Source organism: Xenopus tropicalis, chromosome 8, assembly GCF_000004195.4.
Source record: "Xenopus tropicalis strain Nigerian chromosome 8, UCB_Xtro_10.0, whole genome shotgun sequence".
NCBI classification, from domain to species: domain Eukaryota; kingdom Metazoa; phylum Chordata; class Amphibia; order Anura; family Pipidae; genus Xenopus; species Xenopus tropicalis.
Genome location: NC_030684.2, coordinates 117,975,471 through 117,992,594, shown reverse-complemented (window position 1 = coordinate 117,992,594; position 17,124 = coordinate 117,975,471). Strand labels below are relative to the sequence as shown.

The window sequence follows — 17,124 nt, the reverse complement described above, 5'->3', positions numbered from 1 at the left end:
GAGGCGGGGCTATGCAAATGTTGGTTTCTGGGAGAATGTTGAAGTTGCTGTTGCGGTGCTGAGTGGTCGTCCGCTGCAGTCTGCAAAAGTGATGCTAGAGGCCCAAAGAGGCCAGAGCCAGAGAAGGGCTGTAGAAGGGCAGCTGTAGAGATGCTGTAATGTGGGGCGTGTGTGTCAGGTGGGGGCTGGGTAGTGAAGGTGCAGGAGGTGTTATTGCCCCTCTCCCCATGGAGGTAGACCAAGTGAGGATCTGGGCCCGTCGGTGCGTTTGCAATTCGGGTTATCGCTTCTCGGCCTTTTGGCTTAGATCATATATTGTCTATGTCAGGAGGTTGGTTAGTAAGGGATGTTTAACCCTCTGCCTTGTGGCATCCTCTTCACGGAGTAAAGCCACATGCTGCTATAGGGGGGGAACTGAACTGAAAGCCATTTTGCAATCGCCATGGCAGGTAATGCCGATGTTCATGGAGCTCCGGCCTCAGTTGAGGTGCGGATGAAGGATTTCGTTAAGTTCACCGTGGAGGAGTGGTTCCGGGCAGAGAAAGGCTTACGTTTCATCGGAGAGAGAATCCTCTTTGGGCTTTGCGGTCTTAAGAAGGAGGAAATTCTGTGTATCCAAGACTTTCCAAAAGCCGGGGTATATGATTGGTGTCCCCAATATTGTTTATATGTGCTCTGGAACCTTTGCTTTGTGCTCTCAGAAAGGATAAAATGGTGAAGGGGGTGCCAGGTGGTGGAGGAACTCAAATAAAAACCCTGTCATATATGGATGATGTGACCATTTTCTGTGAAACTCCAGCCGCTATTCAAAGAGCTCTTTTAATTACTAAATTTTATTGTCAAGGTTCTGGTTTTAAGTTAAATTTGGGAAAATGTGATTGTTTTGGTGTTGGTAATTGGGAAGCTGTCAAATGTGAAGTGCAAGTCCAAAATCAAAGTATAAAAATATTGGGAGTTATTTTTGACGTCAAAAATGATAGGCAGCCAAATTGGGAGATTTTACTTCAAAAGATCCAACAAAAACTACAATATTAGACCTTGAGATGGTTATCTATGGAGGGTAAAATCTTAATTATTAAAACTATATTGTTGCCAATGATGTTATATGTGGCTATTATCTTTCTTCCTTCTGTGCTAAATATGAAAAGGTTGATCAGATTATGGTTTTTTTTTATGGAATTCTAAAATGGAAAAATGAAGTCGTGTTAAGGTTATGAGGTTGAAGGAGAAGGGTGGAAAGAATTTTCCAGATATTGAGAGGTTTTTATATGTTAAATTTTTCTGCTTTATTTATTGTAATCTTAAAAAATTTGGATTTTTATCATGTTTTATTTCTTATTGTGTTGGAGCTTTTTTCGGAAGCATAATTTGTATCATTTCCCTTTAACAATTCCTGTACTTCTGAATGTTTCTAGTCAGTACCTTTTATTGGAAACATTTTTTAATATGTATTTATTGCAAGATGCACCTATGGACTTTTTAACAGATCACAGAAAGTTATCTAAGTGGATCCAATCTAAGGAGGAGATTATTATTGTGGGTAATGCCTCTGAAGTCCAAAGCAAAAAGATCTGGATGAATGTGTCTGAGCCAAAGATGGACAATCATCAGAAGGATTTAGCACGGTCAATTGTACACAATTGTGTACTAACAAGATCCTTTCAACATTCCAGGGGATTAGTGGCTAATAAAGTTTGTCCTAGAAACAATTGTATTAATGAGGAAACAACTCGGCATGTATTTTGGGTATGTTATTATGCAAAATGTGTGTGGAGGAAAATGTCTGTCTTCTTAAGTAAAGTTTTTGATGTTTATTTGATTAATATGCAAGATGTTTTTTATGGATCTTTTGTGTGTACTGATAAAGGGAAAAAGTTGCGGTGTTGGCTTATTGCAAATTGTGTTAAAGAAGCATTATGGAAAGTTCGTAACATTTTATTGTATAACTCCAGAAAAATGTATTGAGCTATGTGTGGCAAAAATGTATTTGTATTTTTTAAGAGATGTAAAGTATTGTGGGAAAGTGAAAGCAGAAATTGTGAGGTTTTAAGTCTTGGAATTGTCTTATGCCTTGAAAATCATATTGTTTTTTGTGCAAATAAAGTTTTTAAGAGAAAAAAAAAATCTGTTCTTATCAGTTCAGATCTACTGAAGCAGGCTGAAGCTGAGGAAGAGAAACATCTGATCGAAGGACCAACGGAGAAACTTCGGAAGAACCAGCTTTAGAGAGACTTCAACTTCAGACTGCGACAGAAGCACTTCATCTTGAAGCGATCTACAGGGATTCTGACCTTCAGGAAAGAAGTCCCCGACTGCGACCGGCAAAGAAGAAACTCGGAGTTCTTACTCCGCTTCGAGCTGTAAACACTTTGGGGTTTAACCCCTCTCTTGCTCTCTCTCTCTTCCTCCTTGGGGCCATTACTCTGAAGGACGACCCTTGGGGTAATTTGCATAACCCCACCTACTCTCCTCTTTTCTTTCAAACTCTCTCCCCTTTTTCTACCCCTTTCTCTCCTCTCTTTTCCTTTCCAGGCCCTTTGAAACAGGAAAAGATGGCCCCTGCAACAGCTGCCAGCAGAGAAAAGAGCTCTGGGAAGAATAAGGAAAAGGTCTCCACAGGTTCAAGGGACGCACCACCCAAAACTGGAACCAAAACCAAACCCAGGCCTCTGCTCTGCCTCCCAAGCCTAACCAGTCCCCTAATCTGGAGCCATGGATGAGACAGACAGTTGTGCTCAAGCTGAGAGAGGTGGATGGGAAAGTCCCGGACATGACTACAAATGTGTTCGGGGAAAAAATGGTGATGGAGCAAGGATTTTCCAAGGCGGAGATGGTGAGTATCCAGACCTTCATAGGAGGCATGTTTTACATCACCTTTGCCTCCATGGCAATCTGCAGGAGGTACTGGGAAAGGGTTAAAGCGGCGGGGCCTGAATCCCCTTTCACTCACTTTGTGGGCAACAGGAAAGGCGGGTAGTGGTTGCAATGCAAAACCCCCACACCCAAGTGAAGGACATCATAACCTTCCTGAGCAGGTTCTGCAGTGTCATCAAAGACCCCATCCAGATCACGGACTCCAACAGCTTCTGGACTGGTAAGTATTCGGTCATGGTCAAGCTCCAGCGAGAAAAGAGTTCAGCTGATGGGCTCAAACACCTCCCCCAGAGTTTCTCTCTCGGCAGCTCCCCCGGACTCATCTACTACCCAGACCAGCTGCAGACATGCAGAAAATGTGGACAGCTGGGACACCAGGCAAAAACCTGCAGGATCTGCAAGGTGCTGGGCCATGAGGCCAAGAACTGCCCCCGCTCCAAAGCCTGCAACTTATGTGGATTGGCTACACACATCTACAAAGACTGCCCACAGGGAGCAAGAACATATGTGTCAGGAACTATAGGGATTCGAACCCTGGACTGCATGCGGAACTCTAGGTGCACATGCTTGCTGAGCCACAGGGGGCTCTTTGGAGCTATATGGGATCGGTTGCCCTTGTGTCCCTTCTGCCTTTTTACCAGTTTCCCTATCGTTATTGGTCATCACATGTGTGGCTGCTTTAGTAATTACCGGACTATATAAACCCTCTCCAGACTACACCCAGTGCTTGATCATCGCTCCCGCTTAGCCTGGTCTTGCCACCTCTGATTCCTGGTACCTTCTGATTCCGTGTTCCCTGCTTGTGCCCTGCCTGGTCCCTTTTGTAGACTTCCCTGGTTTGACTTCTTCCTGACTTGCTGGAACCCTGCCTGGACTGACCTGTGCCTGATAACGGATGTGCTTGAACTCTGCCTGGACTGACTGCCTGCCTACGGATTTGCCTATTGCCGGACTCTGTATTTGCTTCATCTCAGGCTTGTACTTTACTTTTGTTCTGTTTGGTCTTTATTACACTTCCTTGATTATCATACTTGGCTGTCTGGCCCTTAAAGGGAGTTCTGGGGGTTATTACATATAGGCTCCTACCTGCTGGCCTCTTGCCAGAGGCCAGGCCTTACAATATGCGTCTGTGGCTCAGGCAAAACCAACACCTCCAGCCCAAGCCAAAACAATTTGATAATTTGAGAATGATTTGCAAATTGGTAGAGGTCTATGGAAATTAAATAGCCTATTGCTGGAGGAGGAGGAGGAGGATGTTAGAGGTTCATTTGAAGTTAAGTTCAGATATTGGCAGAGCTTGCTAGATAAATTCTCTTCTATTGGGATGTGGTAGGAGTGGTTTAAAAGGGAGGTTCAATTATTTTTTGTCAACCTGTAATAATAGGCAGACCAGAATCAGTGATTTTATCAAGGGAAGTAGAATGATAACTTTGGCAGATATACAGAAAAGATGGGGCTCCCATCCCAGAGATACCTGGAATTACAATCAGTTGCACCACTATATCCAAGCTAATAAATCTAGAAATTGGAACAGACCCCTAACCCCATGGGAACTGATATTAACAGAGCCAAGACCCCCGGAAAAACCTTTATCTAAATTATATAGAGCTCTGATCAATGCAACCCCTTTACCGCCTAGACCATACTGTCAGGCATGAGAAAAAGAGCTCAATATTAACTTACCTGACGAAGCCTGGAACAGAATCCATAGCACAATTCACAAAACCTCCAGAGCTTCTAGGACAAACAAAGCCACATTCAAATTGGTTACAAGGTGGCATTACACCCCAGTTAAATTGCAAAAAATGTTCCCTAACACTTCTGACCTTTGCTGGAGGTGTAACTGTCACAAGGGCACCCATACCCACATCTGGTTAAAATGCCCAGGACTCCAACAATACTGGACGGAAGTCCTACAAGCTATTTACCAAATCACAGACTATAAGTTTTCTATTGATGAACCTGTCCCAATCCTGTTGAATATATACCCGGGAAAAAATACTATTATCTCAGATCCCCTTACACTTCATCTATTACAATCAGCTAAATCCCTCATTCCTAGAAAATGGAAAACCACAGATATCCCCACTTTTATGGAATGGTTAAACACAAACGAAATTAGACAACTAGAGGAAATTACGTATATGATCCATAATAAAAATGCATGCTATTGGAATATTTGGACACCTTGGCTCAACTATATAAAAAAGTTATAATCCCATATTCAAATCCTGCCATTCAGGCTCACCTCTCTATAGGTAAACATGTTTCACAAGGTTACTTTATGGCGAGATGAATACTAGATATGACTTGCTAAATGTTTTTTTGTTGTTTTTTTTCTAATAAACAATATTATGTTATCTGGAGAACCTTTGTAACTGTAATGTTCCCCTCCCCTTTACCCACCTTTTTCTTTCTGTATCCCTTCCCCCATGAAAACACTTTGAAAAATAAAAAGAAAAGAGGGAAGGAAATAATTTTTAACTCAAGGATTTTGGATTTTGAAGAGGGTGAAAGTGCTCTAGATATTTTTTTTAAAAATGTGAGGAGAAAAGAAATTATTAAAGAACTTAATGGTTTAAAAGGAAAAGATATGCTTAAAGTGGTATATGAATTTTATAGTAATTTATTTAATAATGTGGATTGTGATATGGATTCTTGAGATTTTATGAATAAAAAAGGGGTTTATTTAAGTGGTGATGTAGAATTGTCTGAATTGGATGAGGTTATTAAGAGTTTTGTTAAAAATAAATTGCCGGGGTTGGATGGTCTTACAGCGGAGTTTTATTTGGAATATTGGGAATTGATAAAACCTGTCTTCTGTAGGATGATAATTGAATGTTTTTATAGAGAAATGAATGAATTGCAAAAATAAGGTGTAGTTACTCTTGTTTTTAAGAAGGATTGTAGAAGTGATATTAAAAATTATAGGCCAATTACACTATTAAATATGGACTATAAAATAATGGTTAAAGTTTTAATTAATAGGCTGAAAAAAGTAATTGATAAAGTAATAGAAGGGGGTCAAGTGTGTGGTGTTCCTAAGAGATCCATTTGGGAAAATCTTGTTTTAGTTAGAGATCTTTTATGGGATATTTTAGATAGAGAACAAAAAGCGGCTCTTTTATCTCTTGACTTTATGAAGGCGTTTGATAGTATTAACCATAATTTTATGTTCCTCGTTCTTAAATCAATGAATATGCCTTTAAATTTTGTAAATATGGTGAGAGTTCTTTATTGAGATGTGACTTCGCAGATAGATACAGGTTAATGGGTTTTTAACGGAGAAAATTAAGATAAGATCGGGAGTGCGGCAGGGATGTCCCATGTCTCCATTGCTTTTCATTTGTGTTCTGGAACCGTTTTTGCAAATGATTAAGTGTGATAAAGTGGTAAGAGGTATAACTATCCTTGGGAGCGGTGGAAAAAATATTAAGACTTTAGCTTATATGGACAATGTGGTGGTTTTATGCGCAGATTCGCCTTCAATTAAGAGTGATCTTGTTAGCAGACCTTTATGGACAAGCTTCGGGGTTGTTTTTAAATTTAAATAAAACTGAATGTTGTGACTTTGGTAAGTGGAATTTTGATTTATTTATTCGAAATAAATTGGATTAATATGTTAAATAAGGTTAGGGAAAAAATGGCTTTTTGGAGATTAAGGAAACTAACAATGGAGGGGAAAAATGTTAATCGTAAAACCTGTGATTTTACCCATTGTTTTATATGTTTCCTTAGTTTTTTTGCCCAGTGATTTATATATGCGGAAATTATCAAAAGAAGTTTTTACTTTTCTATGGGGCTCTAGAATGGAGAAAGTAAAGAGAGAAGTTATGTTTAAAGAAAAGATAAATGGTGGGAGGAATGTGCCTAATTTTAAAACTTTTTTTATCTATCAAATATTTTACCTATAATTTTAAAATGTTTTTTGCAGATAGTTATGCTTCTTTTTAGGTCAGATTTGGCTGTGTGTGGATTTTTAAGAAGTATAACTGGGTGGAATTAGATAAAAATAAACCATATGCTTTTAATTCATCTAAGTTTTAGGTCAGTTTGGAAAAAATTATATAATATAATATATATAATTATTATTAAGTATAATGTGGTTGATTTTACAAATTTTCAAACATTGCTGGGAAAATTAAAAAAGGGAGAAATAATGGAGAGGGTGGAGTTTTATACAATGAATATCAGTAGGAATGTGTGGAATTTGGTAATGAACAAAAACCTATCCAATAGTCAGAAGGATTTATCTTGGTTGATAGTACATAAAGCTATTCCTGTTAAAGAATTTCAGATGTGGTGGGAGTGAATCTGTAATGCATTTATTCTGGAATTGCGAATTCTCAAACAAAGTATGGCGGAGGGTCAGACCGATGCTAAAGTATCTTACTCGGCCATAGCGTGTAGAGTATGAGGTTATTTTTTTCGGGTATAAAATGGAATGTAAAGAAGGATTGTTTATTAAATGTTGGCAAATTATTAATTCAGTTAAAGAAGCGTTGTGGAAATGTCAGAATCTTTTAGTTTTCAAGCATGTTAGTTTTTCTGTTGAAGAATGCTTTTCTTTATTTTTGGGTATTCTTTATGTATATTTTTTAGTTGATAAGAAAAATGATAGTGATATGGCATGTATGGTGTGGAAACCAGAATGTTGGAATAAGTTTTGAAATTTGAAACTACAATGATGGCGAATATGTAAACTAAACTAGTAACTAAATATTACTCAGATTTGGAGTCTTTCCAGAATGGTTTGAGAATATTTATTTTACCTGAGTAGTTCTAAAAAAAAAAAAAATCTATTCTTATCAGTTTAACATCTGATACGTCCCCTATCTGGGGACCATATATTAAATGGATTTTTGGAACAGGGAGATGGAAGAAGAGCTTGCTCTGGCCACTCCACGCATCGACCGGGTATTGCAGTACCTCCAGGACCGGTGCACCTCTCTTATTCAGTTTGCACTTGTTGTGCTGCTGCTGCGGATTTGCGCTTGTTCTGATTTTTCAAAGAAACAGCAGCAACAGCCCAAGCAATGCAAAAAAAGAACTTTGCAGCACTTTGCAAAGTTTGTCGGGCGAGCACAGAGGAGCAGTGTGAAGTGAAACGAGGCAAGAAAAGGCAAGGCAGGGGCAAGCCGAGCTGTACTGTGTGACAGCAACACAAGCGGGCTGGATGCAAGGAAGGAAAGAAGGAGAGAGACAGATAAGGAGAAGAAAGCAGGACAGACAGGGAAGCAGGAGCAAGTCAGTGGTGTTTGTTGTGCAGCAGCAGTAGCATGAGACAGGTAGCTGTCACCATTGTTTGGTCAGATCCCCTTTCAGCGTGTGAGTATCACTAGGTGCCTGGAAACGTGGCCCTCAGCCTTTGGGCATCGGCAGTTTACGGTCTTAAGCCCAATGCGGCTATAGGGGGTTCACCTTTTCCAGGCAACAAGCGGCGATCACCCTTCACTTCGGCGTGATCCCTAATCTGAGGGGGAAACTGTGAGTGTTCTTGAGCCGTGAATTTGGTTCGTGTCATCGCAGAGGATGCTGCATCAGAGGAGAGCAAGCTGCTTTATGTGGTGAACACCATCTTGGGGGAATACGGTCATGTGAGGAAAGGCGAAATCTTGGCCATTCAGGATTACCCTAAACGTTGAGTTCTATGATGTGACTTTTGATGGAGATGGTGTTTTTTCCAGTTTTTGGAAAATCTTTTTCGAGAATCGAGAGGATGTTCGTCTTCAGGGATACAAGATCATTCCACATTTTTCCCAAGAGGAGATTCTTTTGGTGGTGAAATCTTATTCACCTTTTGTAATCCAGAAATAAATGGAAGCTGTCCTTAATAGGTTCTCTGAGAAGGTGGAATTTGTTGGGAAAATTCTCTATGAACGAAGGTGATGAATGAATGAAGGTGAAGTTCAAGAAAGGTATGTACCCGTCTGCTCGGTTTTGGTTGGGAAGTGTAAATTTAGACTGTTTTTTTCCTGACATGCCAGTATTTTGTAAAAAAATGTCGATCATATGGTCATTTGGCAAAGAGTTGAAATTTATATGCGCCAATTGTGGCGAGACTTCTCATGAGACAAAAAATTGTGCGCATCCAAAGAGATGTAATTTGTGTTTCTGGACAGGACATTTGTATTCAGGTTGCCTGCAGAGGAGGATAGCTGAGAGTCAACGAGAGGTTCTGGAGCCTCTCTTGATAACCTCAGTGGTTCCCCTAACTTAGAGGCTTTTGCTGACCCTGTATCAAGTATCGTTTTGCAGGAAAAACCTACTGTGAAATGGAGGAAACAAGAGAAGGAGAAAAAGAAAGAGAAAAACTTGTCTGCTGAAGATATTGAGAGTGAGGTGAGTTCACTCAGTGGTTTGGATATTTTAGTACCACTTACCAGGGGGGAACAAATGTACAGAGCCTGGAAGGACAGATTGGATAAAGAAATACAAGAATTCATTTCGGAATGGTCGGATGAAGGAGAATTTGAGGCTTTGAATGAGTATCTTGGTTTTGGGAAAAAGAAACTAAAACCTGAAGAAATAAGAGATAAGTATTGGAATTCATGAGATCCTTAAGGTGAATTATTGTGTTTGTTATGTTTTGAATAAAATTTGTTAATTTTATTTTGAAAAAAAGAAAATTGGTATGAGCAGTTTGATTCTTGTTTGAAGAAGATGCCAAGTAGGGAGCCCATCAGAAGAAAGGGTGGCCAAACACGGCTTATGGAGTGTCCAAAAATCAGGGTGACTGTACTGTCCTGAATCCAAGCCAGGGAGCTGAATGAGAAGAAGAAAGATGATGGGATTCTGCTCAACGCCTGCTGCCCGGGGTGGGTGAGGACAGACATGACTGGGCCCAAAGCCCCCAAATCCCCAGATGAAGGTGCAGTGATGCCTGTGTATTTAGCTCTCCTGCCCAACAATGCAGATTCTCCCCACAGGGAGTTTGTGAGTGAAAAGAAAGTTGTGCCGTGGTAATTATACTGCAATACTCTGTGCGATGTTATCCCTTATATCCACATCGTGTGAGCTAAGCCCTAAATCACCAGAGATGTGTGTCCTGTGTGTTTATAAATAAATAATTAATTTAACAGTGTCTGGCCCCTAATATATGGAAATGGGGCATTGGACTCGGGGGGGGATGTGGTGTTGCTCAGAGTCATTGCAGCCAATACTTTACTGATCTGTCAATAAACAAACAATATCAAGCACAAAAAAAAAATCTGTTCTTATAAGTTCACTGAAGCAGGCTGAAGTCTGAAGATCTGAAGCTGAGAAAGAGAAACATCGGATCGGATCGACCGACGGAGAAAACTTCGGAAGGACCAGCTTCAGAGACCAACTTCGACTTCAGGTTGCGACAGAAGCAACATCATCTTGAAGCGATCAACTGGGATTCTGACCTTCAGGAAAGAAGTCCCCGACTGAGCGGCAAAGAAACAACACGGAGTTCTAACTCCGCTCAGAGCTATAACACTTAGGGGGTTTCATCCCTCTCTCTCCTACTCACTCTCTCCTCCCATCTCTTGCCCTCTCTCTCTCTCTTTTTTTCTCTTTGGGGCCATTGCACTGCTCTAAAGGACGACCCTTGGGTCATTTTCATAACGGAGCCATATAGGAAGCACATAGATGAGATAGGCAGGCAGACAGGCATTTGCATAAACCCTGCCCACTCTCCCTCTCCCTCTTTTTTCAGACTTTCTCCCCCTTTTTCTACCCCTTTCTCTCCTCTTCTTTTTCCTTTCCAGATCCTTGGAACAGGAAAAGATGGCCCCTACAACAGCTGCCAGCAGAGGAAAGAACTCCAGGAAGAACAAGGTGAAGATCTCCACAAGTTCCAGGACCGCACCACCCAAAACAAGAACCAAAACTTCCCCCCCAACCCAGGCCTCTGCTCTGCCTCCCAAGGCTAACCAGTCACCAAATTTGGAGCCATGAATGAGACAAACAGTTGTGCTGAAGCTGAGAGAGGTGGAGGGAAAGGTCCCGGACATGACAGATGTGTTTGGGAAAAAGTTGGTGATGGAGAAACCCTGCTCCAAGGCGAAAACGGTGAGTATCCAGAGCTTCATCGGAGGCCTGTTTTACATCGCCTCCATGGCCATCTACAGGAGGTACTGGGAAAGGGTTAAAGCTGTGGGGCCCGAATCCCCTTTCACTCGCTTTGTGGAAAACAGCCCTATTCAAAGGGAGGAAAGGCGCGTGACGGTTGCAATGCAAAACCCCCACACACCCCAGTGCTTCCTGAGCAGGTTCTGCAGTGTCATCAAGGACCCCGTCCAGATCATGAACTCCAACGGCTTCTGGACCGGTTCAAACACCTCCCCCAGAGTCTCTCTCTCGGCAGCTCCCCTGGACTCATCTATTACCCAGACCAGCTTCAGACACTCTCACTTCTATTCCGACATTTTGGGGGCTCGTCCTTAAGGTCAGTACAGCTTATACCCATATGTACCTCCACCTTATAATCAACCTCCCTATAATGTAACTCCTTTGTGTCCATTACAAGACCCTCCCTCAAAACCACTGCAGTTAGAGAGTATGGGTACAGATATAGGAATATTTAGATGGAATGGAGAGGTGGGTGAGACATGCTAAAAAGGAATATTCCCAGACAGTTAAAGAGAAGGATTCTTGGCAGAGAGATTATGATCAATTAAAGCAGAATAAAAATACTTCATCATTAAGGATCACTGATACTAAAATGATGTTATCTGATATAGGGCCAGCACCTATGTCTGATTAAAATAAAATTCATGGGTTGGATTGACAGCATCCTACAGTGGGGAAAAACCACAAATATTAGTGATCAGGAATTGATGAATGTTGCTCTAAAAGGTTTGGGTGATAGGAGAATAGATGTAGAAGGTTTTACACAAACTTTTCCAATTTTTATACAAAGATGCAAGGAAAAGATATTTAACATTCAAAGTAATGTACAGGCCCAAAGGGTAATGTCGTTAATGATGCATGAGTCCATTACAAGTGGGGCAAGGAGAATTTTAAATTTTTTAGCAGCATCTGAGAAACATGCAGTGGATGCAGACAAGAGGGATAAGGCAATTTTGAATTTGGAGGAGTCCAAAGAATGCAGGGAATTGATTTTGTCATTGGTTCCAGTGCAAGTTGCACAATATATGGGTGTAGTGGCAAATGATAATATGGAATATGATAAATGGATGCAGTTGGAATATGATAAAGTAAGGAAAGTGGCACCAGTGTATGAAATGCGTGACAATGAACATAGAATATGGAATGGAGATAGGCAGAGAAGTAGCAGAAGTAACACATGGTGGGTAGAAGGTAATAATTTTCAGCAAAACAGAATGCATAGCAGAGGAAGAGGTGTGGGTAGGTATGGTGAATGGATTCCTTTTAGACAAATAATGCAGGATAAAACCAGGTTAAAAGAGGCAGTGGATGTGTGGAAGAGGCAAAATTAACTCCATGTGCTGAAGTTTCTGAAAGAAAGGATGATAAAATGCTTTAGAAAAATGTTGATTAGGGGGTGTGTTTTCTCTTTTGCCACTGTTGATTCAAATGTACCCCTGCAGTTGGATCAATGGGGGAGACCTACATGTAGTGTATGGGTAGATGGAGAGAAAATTAACACTTTAAGACTGTGGGTGTGACAGGTTCACCAACAGATGTAGTGGTAGAACAAAGGAATATTAGAGTAGGGAACAGAGAAATTTGCACAAAAGTACATTTAAAACCTGATGCCATAGCTCTATTGGGTGCGCCTGACATAATGAGATTAGGGTACACAGTGGACCTCATTAACAAAATGTTATGGTCAACTACACAATGTGCAGAAGTACATAAAGTGACAATGTGCAGAAGTGATAAAGGATACCACAGATAGAGGTACAATTAAGGGTATCAAAAATAAAAACATGCCTTTTGCCCCTCCAGGGACAGAGGATTGGTGGGAACAAACAAAGCCAATTTGGGCAAAAGACAGTTTAGACACAGGAAAAACAAACTTAATTGTAACAATAGATGGGGCTGATTATCCTTATGTTAAACAATACCCCATACCAAAGGAGGCAGAAAGGGATTTAAATGTAATTCAGAAATTAAATGACCAGGGATTGATTGGAGAATGTCAAACTGCAGGTTCTGCACCAGTATGGCCAGTGCTCAAAAAAGATGGGACATTTTGGTTATCAATAGATTATCAGACGTTAAATGAATCTGCTTTTAGGACAGCCCCATTAGTGGTATCATTCCCAGAACTGATGGCAAAATTAACCCCTGAGATGAAATGGTATTCTGTTTTAGATGCTGCAAATGGTTATTGGAGTATTCAGCTTGATCCAAAATGTCAATACAGAATTGCATTTTCATTTGGGGGTCATCAATATTGTTGGACTATTTTACCACAAGGCTATTGTGACAGTCCTGCAATATTTAATAAAATGATGGCAGACATTTTTAAAAATGAGGGGTTACAACATAAGGTAATTTTTTATGTAGCTGACACATTAATTGCAACTTCAATCAGAGAGGAAAACATCACAATACTAAAACAGGTGCTTGATGTTTTAAAAACACAAGGACTAAAACTGAATCCTGACAAGTGTCAGTTGGTCCAACAAAGAGTGGAGTATTTGGGCTTAAGCCTAGGCCCAGAAGGAAAGTCAATCACGGAGGACAGAGTAAGGCACATACTTACTGTTCCCAGGCCTGTAGATGTGAAATCACTGCAAAAGTTTTTGGGACTAACAGGGTTTTGTCGTGAATGTATTCCTAATTATGCACACTTAACAGAACCCCTGTATGGTATGATCTATTAAAGTTAAGACAGTTTGAATGGACAGACACACAAACCCAGGCATTTCAAAAGTTAAAAGAAGCACTGGCTAGTGCACCAGTATTAGGAACACCAAGTGAAGAAAAACCCTTTATAGTTTATCCTTGTGTAACAGATACAGCCATTGCATCTTTCATAGCACAAGAAATAGGGGGCAAATTACAACCAATAGCATACGTGAGCAGGAAGTTAGAGAAACCTGAATTAAAATTTGGAATGTGTGAAAAGGTTGCACTTGCATCCTATTGGACGATACAACGGATGAAATATTTGTTGGCTGGACAATAGATAATTTTGAGATCACATCATAATCCTTTGCTGCTTCTCAGCAGACACAACATTGCACTAGGAATGATTCATGCAGCGATAGTATTTTTACAGTTTTGGTAAAGAAATCAGTGGAGGTCAACTGATGGTACCCCCATTTTGCACAAGAAATTGTGGGAAAGGATTGACTATATTGTAAATGGTCATCAGGAAGAAATAAAAATCATTAAGGCAAAGGCTCACATGCAAAGAGGGGTTTTGGCATATGGTAATATGGCAGATATAGAAGCCAAAAAAGCAGCTGAAACAGGTCCCCCATGGAAGGAGGAAGATATGTTAATACCTCTGAATATGATAAGAGCCCAGATAAAAGGTTCCAAAAACATGGATAATTTAAGAGAGCATCAGATGTATGATGATGAATTACAGAAATTATTAAATCAGACAAATCCATGTTTAGGAAAGGAAAACCTCAGAGTAGTTGAAAGAATATTGGTGCATGGAGATGCTGACAATATAGTATGGGTAGTCCCAAAATACTTGAGAAAATTACTACTCAGTTGGATTCATGGGTCGGAAGTAGGGGGGCATCCAAAATTACAAGAGTCTCTAGACAGAATTAGCAAGCTTGGCGGTGGTTAACCATTAGGAAGTATGTGGAAAATCACATCCAGAGATGTTTAGTTTGTGCTAAACAGGACTCAGCTAGGCAGATCACAAGAGGGGCTTTGATGAGAGATGCTCCAACAGGTCCATGGGACAGGTTGCAAATTGATTACGTTGGAATACTTCCTACAACTAAACATAAAAATAAATTCTTGTTAGTAGTGGTGGATGTATTTTCTAGATGGATTGAGGCATTTCCGACTCCTGACAAATCTGCAAGCAGAACTGCAAAAGTCTTGGTAAAAGAAGTATTCAGCAGATTTTGGTTACCTTCTAGGATTGATTCAGACAATGGGGGAGAATTTGTAAATGATATTATAAAGGAAATATCAGATTGGTTAGATATTCCATGGAATTTACATATTCCATATCACCCTCAGGCTGGAGGCTTGGTTGAAAGGATGAATGGCCAGATTAAAAAGGAATTGAGCAAGATTTGCAATGCTAATGGTACAAATTGGGATGATTTACTACCTTTTGTTCTATGTAGATTGCGATCAAGGGTGAACAGACACACTGGTTTAACCCCTTATAAAGTACTGTTTGGAAGAATCGTGCCATCTTGGGAAAATCTATTACTCCCTTTGAACACATGTTTAACACTGGCATCTGAGGAATGGATTCAGGAGTTACAAAACTGGTTAGCTACAGTTCAAGGACAGGTGGCAAGAACAGAGGCAATGACAGGGGCTAAGAGCAAACAAGATTTTGATAGCAAAGCTGATCTGAGACAGTATCAAGTAGGGGAATATGTGTTAGTGTTAAAACAAGGCAAAGGTCATCAAAAGAAATTTCCTAAGAACAGTTGGGATGGCCCATATTTAGTAACAGACAAGCTTGGACCATCTGTATACCTAATTCAAAAATCAGATGGAAATAATGAGCATAAGCATGCAATGCAGTTGAAAGCTTATAAAGGCAAAGTAGGGGATATCATTTAGGAAACATGCATTAAGGAAATTGAATTTTGTTTTTATTTGTCTGTTGTTTTTAACAGGAAGTTAAAGATAATATGGGGGGTTAGGGTAGCATTTAAGGAAATTGATTTTAGTTGTCTTTTTGTCATATACTGTATGATAACAAAGATAGCAAAGTTTAGTAATATTAAGGAACAAACATTAAACTATAAGGACTGATGCTGCATTTGTTTTTTTTGTTTTCTTTTAGAGAGAAGCTTGCAAATATTTTTTTTTTGATTTAGAACATTTCACCAAAATCCTGAACTCATTTTTATGATATAATCATGAAATGGGCAATACACAGAACCTGGAAGATTGCATTTATTCTTCTTTTATGTATCCATGGACATGCAACCAAAGAGACTGATGATGTTGATCAGGACTATCAACAAAGCATGGAGAATCTAAAATGCATTGTTCCAATTTTTGAAGTACAAATATCTATAATGTCCAACAACATACTGTATAGAGGGAAATTGATTCACAATACATGGGGAAATACAACAAAACTTACACATCAAAGGGGCACCACACAGGATAGAGGGAAATTGATTAATAGGTAAACATACACATCAAAGATGCAGTGAATTAACCAAACAGGAGGGGGAAATTGAATTAGTGATGAATACGATCCTTGTGTATAATAGTGCTGGCTAGCCCAACAGTTTTACAATTATTCACCTTGCTGTTGCCCTGTATACATCACAGAATAAACTATCGTGAGCAAGCCCTGCTTGGATCGTTATTGTCGAACCTTGGGATACATTTGGTCTTCACCCTGAACCCCTAGTGGATGTGTGAGTCGGCACACCAGTAGCAGCATTGCTACAAACAAGCCAGGATGTACTACTCTTTGATTCTTGTCTTCCTTGTTTCTCTCTCTCTAGTTCTTTCTATTTTCTCTCTCCTTTTATACATACTTAAGGTTAGTATGGATTTACTCAGTATTATCTCCTTCTTTGTACTTACTAAACTTCCTATCTGTCCTCTAACATTTGTTGGTTTGTGTGACCTCTTTTACATCTTCCTTCTTTATCATCTGTATTCCTGTTATCTTTCCTCTCTATTCTATACTTTCTCTCACTTCTATTCCGACATCTGTGTCTCCCATTACTACTGCGGCTGATAAACAGAGGTTGGTGGTCCAAGCGCTGTCAAAGACTGAATTGTCCTTCAAGAAGCAGAGAAAGAAGTCCAATGGGTGAGCTGAGGAGTCTTCAAGCTCCTGTGTGATCCAGAGGCTTGCTTCGGAATCTTTGTTTGGTTCTTCTGACACCTTAGGTGATCCTAAGGGAGTGAAATCCACTAAAGGGTCCGGTGGGTGTCGAGTGGAATCTATGGATGTAAGTCTGAGCACAAAGCGTGACAGAGAAGATGGTGTTGTTGTCCACTGCTAGAGTGGAGACAATTTCCTCTATTTTTGGGGATGTAAATATCTTTTCACCATTGCAACCTGATGAGTCTGAATTTGATGTTTCTTTGGAAGAAAATTTGTCTATATTTGATGTCGGAACTGGAACCGGTAATGAATCAGATGTTAGTGAAAGTATGGTT

The 17,124-nt window shown here is 40.1% G+C and overlaps 1 non-coding gene across 1 annotated transcript; it reads left to right on the top strand.

The window, feature by feature from the left end:
- Positions 1-7,633: 7,633 nt before the first annotated feature.
- LOC116407349 lies at positions 7,634-7,825 on the top strand. The gene has a single exon (XR_004220289.1). It is a non-coding gene; the product is annotated as a U2 spliceosomal RNA (small nuclear RNA).
- Positions 7,826-17,124: the final 9,299 nt, after the last annotated feature.